Source organism: Pristiophorus japonicus, chromosome 2 (assembly GCF_044704955.1).
Source record: "Pristiophorus japonicus isolate sPriJap1 chromosome 2, sPriJap1.hap1, whole genome shotgun sequence".
Classification (NCBI taxonomy): Eukaryota; Metazoa; Chordata; class Chondrichthyes; family Pristiophoridae; genus Pristiophorus; species Pristiophorus japonicus.
Genome location: NC_091978.1, coordinates 147,476,967 through 147,484,226, shown reverse-complemented (window position 1 = coordinate 147,484,226; position 7,260 = coordinate 147,476,967). Strand labels below are relative to the sequence as shown.

The 7,260-nt window shown below is 43.7% G+C and overlaps 1 long non-coding RNA gene across 1 annotated transcript; it reads right to left on the bottom strand.

Annotated features, from left to right (window-relative positions):
- Nucleotides 1–332: 332 nt before the first annotated feature.
- LOC139241131 (uncharacterized) lies at nucleotides 333–6,034 on the bottom strand. The gene is made up of 2 exons (XR_011588783.1): nucleotides 5,981–6,034; nucleotides 333–1,730 (listed from the first exon to the last, which is right to left on the bottom strand). It is a non-coding gene; the product is annotated as an uncharacterized lncRNA (long non-coding RNA).
- Nucleotides 6,035–7,260: the final 1,226 nt, after the last annotated feature.

Sequence of the window (7,260 nt, the reverse complement as noted above, 5' to 3'; positions counted from 1 at the left end):
TATCTTGCCTCTCAGGGTAGTTAGTGATGAGCAATTAGAGTAGATTTGCGAGTGTGATTCAGAATTTTCAGAATGCCACAAGCCTAAGATCAAATAAAAGTAAATATCCACCATTGAAGGGAAATTTTCAGAATGTCATTGTTGTTATGCTGTCATTTCCTGGATATGTTATGCTTGTAGTTGACTTCACTGCATGGTATTTTATATACCATTACGTATTTGTTTTCAAGGTTTTCATGACATTTTTTGGATAAGGGGCATCATTCTGGGTGTTAATTCCTGGATTCTTTTACTTCAATCTGGTTCAGTAAAATTACTGAGTCGAATACCTCTTGTGCTTTGAACAAAGCAGTCTTTATTACCGGCCAGTAAGACCTATCAGACAGAAGATATACTCTCTGGATAGAGCGTACACACTCCCTACGGATAGGTGAAGTTACATCGTAAAGCGTTAACAGTTATACAGTTTTGAAATCAGATAACAAAATACAAATGGATTGACAGTCTAACTCAGACACTCATTAGTCAATCTATATGAGATGTTCTTCTTGAAAGCTCAAGTATTGCCTCCAAATGTTTCAATCTAATGGTGTGACTATTTACTGAGACCTTGCAATTCTGCAGATGTATTTCATGTTACAATTATATATTATTGGCAGGATTAGTGACTTGAAACCTTGAGACAGACTGTTAGCTATGCTGATGTTGCACTATTTGCAATCTGACATTCTCCCAGCTATTCTTCCATGGCTTATACATTTTCAGATATCCCGTTTACTTTACTGTCCTTAATTCCATATATTCCGTTCAGATATCCACATCCCCCCTTTTATCATTCTATGATAACATTTAGGATCATTCTATGAGTATTGCATTGTTGAGTAGTTCTCCAGTTTGTTGGATCATAACCCGGGAACCCTTGACCACAAGAGGGTCTGCTAACCTTGTCATTGCTTTACAGCAGAGGTTAAGGCAACCAACAATCAAACAGCAGGTAATTATTATGATGAGAACAATTGCCCCATGTATTAGATAGGATCTCCAAGATCCACCCAGAAACCAATCAAACCTGCTAAGTTATTTTGCTGGTGTGGATAACTTTTTCACCTCCCTCCTTATGTGATCGGCAAGGTGGGTTATGTTTTCTGAACTATCAGGAATGTAAGTGCAACATTCAGATCCTATCAGGGCACACGTTTCCCCTTTCTCAGCTAACAGGTAATCGAGGGCCATTCGGTTTTGTAATGCTACGGTCCTTATTGCTACCATTTCAGCTGTGATGCCCTCCAGAGCCTCAGCAGTGCGGTTAGCTACCTGTTCCAATATCGTTTCTTTGAATCCATCTAACAGTCTCAGTTAGGGTCAGGGTTACGGTGCGCAAAGGAATTCCCCCTTTGGAATGTATAGGGATATGTGAACACACCCAGCATCTAGTGAAGTGCCCTTTTTCCGCATAAATGTAAGACATATACAAAAAGGTGTTTACATGGAGCTCTCGCCTTTGTCTTCCTTCCCGTGCACCAAAACTGTCATATATCAACACTATTATGCAGACAGTAGCATACAGACACAGTCTCATCTTATAAATAGTCCAATTATTTAGCTGATAAAAAGAGTTCTGTTTTCACGTTTCCCTTCAGGTCTCCGTCAGTGTATTTGGCTGTCTGACAGGTAAGAGTTCAAACTGATCCTCCTTCAACTGCCTTGTTCAGCTATAGGGAGGAGGAGATCTGGAACAGAAACAGGAATTAGACTAACCAGCAAAATTTGTTTAAATGGTGATGAGCTTGCAGTGGTGCAGGTGAACCCAGGCACTTTTCCCCTCAACCTTGGCTGCAGTGGGGGTAGTGAGTGACAGCTAAAAAAGGCCCCTCCTATTGTGGCTCTAATCCCTTCCGAATCCATACTTCCCTGGTGCCACGAGGGACAATTCGGGTAAAACTGGGAGGTCGAGGTGAGCATCTTGAACCTGGTTGTGAACTAGTCGCAGAGCCTGAGTCAGAGAAAGAACATAGGTGGTCATCAGTCTAGCTGAGATCTCATATCTAGGAACAATTTCCCTCATTAACACCTTAACAACAGTCTGAGTCTTATTGTCCAGGTTAGGGTAGGCTTCAATCCATCTGCTAAACACATCTACTATTACTAACACATATCTGTAACACTGAACATTTTGCAACTCAATGTAGTTCAACTGAAATGTCTCAAAGGGACCTTCGGGTAGGGGCATTTTACCCCAATCACAGGGGACTCCCTTCCCTGGAATATGTTGCTGGCCAACCAGGCAACGACTACTGATGTTCTGGGTGAGCGCCTGGAGTTTAGGGTGCCACCAAGTAGCCAAAAGCGTATCACTTGTTGCCCTTGCTCCACAATGAGTAGCAAAATGCAGACATTCTATAACCCATGAGGCCAACTCGTCAGACATGCAAGTCTGTTCCGCGGGAGTGGTCCAGAGTTTAGAAACATTGTCATAAGTACATGTATAATATTTCCACAACAGTTTATCTTTTTCAGGAGCGTCCTCCTGTGCTTTTATAACATCTTGGATGGTTGGCATTGGTTTTTCCGAGGCTAACTTATCCTTCGCAGGATTTTTAGTCTGACTCATAATTTTGGGCACTACCATCTGTTGGTCACGAGAGGCCTGTTTGGCCTCTTGGTACAATGGCAATGCGTTTGGGGAACATGAGGGCTTGCAACAAATCAGATACTAGCTGTTTATGAGATATCTCATTCCCCTGTGAGGTTAGGAATCCCCTATTTTTCCATAATTGTCCGAAATCATGCGCCACCCCAAAGGCATACCTAGAGTCGGTATAGATATTGACTTTGAGATCTTTGGCCAAGATACAGGCTTGGGTGAGGGCGAATTGTTGAGCAGAATTCCAAGACCTGATTCTCCTGGTTTACTATGGCGTATCCTGAGATTCGTGTATCTTCTGGATTAATAGAAGTACTTCCGTCAACATACATAAACAATCATGACTGGGTTCTTCCTCATCTTGGGGTGGCTCAGTAAGAATACAGTCTGGAACTTCCATCAACTAAATCTTCCCTGACTGATGTGGCCTCTTAAATTAAAGATAAGCAATCATGACTGGGTTCTTCCTCATCTTGGGGTGGCTCAGTAAGGAAACAGGCCGGATTAATTGCAGTACAGTGCCGAAAGGTCAGTTTAGGATTGCCTGTGATTTCAGTGGGTTCTGTCGGATAGAGGGCCAGCCCACATTGCCCTGCACTGGGATCTCAATTAATGGGAGTATAACCCACTTCGGAGGGGTCCTCTGCCCACACATGAGGATCCACATAGTCAGGTATGTCCGAGCCAGTATGATGCTGTAGAGTCGTTAAGACCTTCTCGGGGTCCCCATGAAATTGGACTGTTCGGCCATGTTTTACGATTTGCACATCCCGGATGGTAGGGTCAGCCTCATCTATGGCCTTGCGTACCATAACTCCCAAATCTTTAGCATGGTGAGGGGCTAATACTTCACGAGCAATATGCGGTGCCATTGTTAGGGGCTGTTTCCACAGATTCTTATCCACTTCCACAAAATCTGCCTCTCTTTCCAGTCCAGTCACTCTAGCCCTTAATAGAATTCCCTTCACTTCCCCTTCGTGATCCTGATATTCTTTCCACTGGGATCGTATGCCAGGGTCACGTGATAGGGTGCCTGCGGCAGGTCCAGAGACCACCACTGAGGGGTTCTAGTGGTATAATACTGCCGCTTAAGGGTTTCCTGTTTTACAATAATCTCCATACTCCAAATGCAACTGGAATTTGCAAAGGAGGTCTCTAGCCATCAAGTTACAGTCCAGATTGGTTGTGATAACAACTCGATGTTCCACCGATTCTTCCTGGTAACCCATTTTAACCGGTTCTGACACTGGGAATGTCGAGATTTGTCCCAGGAATCCTGAAAGTTCCTGTGTTTCAGTAGAGGCAGGGAGTTTAAGCTTTGATTGTACAGAAGACATGAAGGCTCCCGTATCTATCAAAAAGGGTTGCCACTCATTCAGAATGGGTTGTCGTCCGGGGAGGATCCCTGCACAATTAAGCTGCGTAGTCAATCGGGGGACAATTGACCAAAGGGGTTGTTCTGGGAGAAGTTAGTGTAAGATCCTCCTCTTCCCCCTTGCCCCCCTCCTCTTCCTTTTCCATGCTGACGGTAGGGGCAATTTTTATTCCAATGTCCTTCCTGCCCACAATTAAAACAGTCAATTCCTCTTACCCAGTCCCGGACTCTTCCCATACCATGCCGGGGACAATAGGGAGGTTTATTAGCAGGGCTCGGGCCGTTTGGTTGTTTAGTATAACCGTATCCTTGCTTATCCATCCAATCCTGTATGCCACACTACGGTTCTATTGATCCTTCCTCCCGAGATGGCTCTTCCTTTCTAGTCACGTATTCAGTCTTGACCCGGGTTGGGGCGCACCTCCCCCCTCCCCTTTCTTTTTCTGCCAATAATATCTAACTGTCCTCTCCATCTGTCCGGATAGCGTGAGCAATCAAATAGTTGTTTGAAGATCACAGACATCTATAGAGAGGTGGTCTGCAGCTTGTTGTGCATCAGGGTTTGGCATTGGTCTGACAGGGAATTGGTGTCGGGACTTTGGGATCTTGGAAATCATTTCTAGGCCGGAGGATGTTTCAGAGCTGTCTGACTGCTTGACAGTTCTGCGTCTTGATCGGCGGGGGTGTTTGCTATGTCTTTCACAACTTGGACTGGTAGGTTGACTAGAAGATTTACGGGACTGTTTGTGATGTTGAGATATAGTTCTGCCCTTTCAAGTGTGAGATCTGGTCCTTTCGGCTATATTGCCTGTGAACTGGGGATCCGAATCGCTATCAGAGGATGAGGAGTCAGTTTGGGTTTGTTGCTTTGGTGATATGTGGTTGTTCCTAACTCTTTTTACCGGAGTGTTAGGTGGAGGGTGTTGGGAAGAGGACTGGAGCAAGAGGCCAGGGGGTGCAGGAGGCGCCGTTGGGTGCTGAGTCAGTGGCCACTCATCAATTTCATCATCAGCCTCGGTTAACACAAAGCCAGCCATTTTAACTTGTAGTTGATCAATACCTTTCTCAGAGGTCCCAGAGGATCTCTTAGCAAGTTTCTCGTGCGCACATTCATTCTTTTTTTTTTTAAAGACGTCTACAGTTTTAACATGTGTTCCCTCTGTCAATGCAAGTCCTAATTTAATAGCATTTGTTTGCCAACTCGATAGAAGTGATGCATCTTTTAATTTCTGACAATAATGTCGCCAGGTTGCAATTACATTTTTTTATCCCCTTTTCCTCGTCCCCTTCTCCAAATTAATCCCTGTGCTTTTTTTTACCTCTACGCTTCTAGTGTCACTTAGAGGCCACTGGTCATCCCCTAATAATTTGTTCAGGGCTCCTGATAATTTTCTAAAGTCTTCAGCACTTTCAGGGAATTCCTCACATAGCTTTTGTAGCGGATTATCCGCATCCGTGGTTTTATCTAACTGATTACCCATTTTCACACTGCCCCTCATATTACTGTGTCGCTACGCGTTCGTATCGTCATGCAATTTAAACAAACTTAAAAATAGACACAGACTTTACAGAACTAACACGGACTTTAACTAACTCCAAATAACCAAACTTTACTAATGCTAACACTTACCCGTGTCGCCGCGCGGTTCGCGTCGCCGTGCGATTTCAATACTAAACTACCACGTCGCCTCGCAGTTCACGTCGCCGCGCAATCCGCGTTGCCTCGCAGTTCACGTCGCCGCGCAATCTGCGTCGACCCGTGGCTCGCGTCGCCGCGCGAGTTAAGATACTTTAAACTTTAAAAGATAAACAAGGACTTCTAACACTTACCCGCGTCGCCACGCGATTTACAAAATAGACAAAGACTTCTAACACTTACCTGCGTCGCCGCACGGTTCGCGTCGCCGCGCGATTTCTATACTTAAAACTTTACTTAAAACTCTAAACACTTTAAAACTTACAGACTTACTGCCATTAGCACTGACTTTCGCGATTCGCGTTGCTGCGCCTCTGCATCACTACGCGTCGGCGTCACTGCGCGTTTACGTCACCGCGCATCTACGTCACTGCGCGTTGACATCACTGCGCGTTCGCTTCACTGCGCGTTTACGTCACTGCTCGTTCGCTTCGGCCCTACCTTCCGAGTTGCTGTTGGTTTTTTTTTTTAATTCAATCAGAGCCTAGACGGGCCAAGTGATATACAAGGTCGACGTCGTACCTGAGTTGAACACCTATCTTCTATTTAAATCCCCATTTTATTCCCTGTGAGCCTAATTTTCTAATGAGCCTCAATTAATTTCTTTTAGTCTCCAAATTTCCCTATCCTTTCGCGTTACTGCGCAGTTTAAATTCAATCAGTCAATGAAAGCCCTAATTTAATGGAGTTTTTCTGCCAATTGGACAGGAGTGATTTTATATTTTTCATAATTTAAAATCTCAGAACATTTTTTTCTTTCAGCACCTATTTAGTACGTTACTTTTTTTAATAACTAGAGAGAAGTCTGGCACGTAGGCTGTGGACTGCTTTTCGTTATCTCAATTGTTCCAGCCTCAAGGTCGTGTTATTTAATATAATTTTTTTTTTTTAAATCCTTTTGAATCCATCTCAGTTGTTTTGCTGTGCCTTCTCTGAATGTTTGCTTTCAACAAGTTTTTCTTTTTTTTTAACCACCGGGACCATGTAATTTTTTCTTTTTTAACAAATCTATCCTTTGGGCATTTCCTGGCTCCGCAACTTATCATCCGAATATACGTAATTCAATAAGGTTCACACTCTTAAACTTCCCACATACAGGACAACACTACGAAGGGTTAAAACAAACTTTCATTCTGTTTGAGATAAAACAAACCACAACTCCCCGGCTTTTTTTTTACAGTAAAAGTCACAGAAGCATTTCTCATTTAAACAGACATTCACAAGAGTCTCTTTTCTTTCCTATTAATTTTTTTTTGGATCCATGATTGATCATCTATCCCTATCTAGCTCTAACTATCTTTCCCTTTCCAAGTCGCCGCTTGGTTTGCGTCATCGCGCAATTTCCCTATCTCTATCCCTATTCTAAGTTTGAAAGGTATTCACCAGATTGTCCTGGATCTCGTTCAGACACTACCTGAGAACCAGCGAGTGGCTAAACTTTCCTCAGACTTTTGAAACCGGGGGAAACTGGAGCAGTATTGAAATCATACTCACTCCAGTGGCCATTTTCCCCTCGTCTCGTCCAAGGCTAGTCTGGCTCTTAAT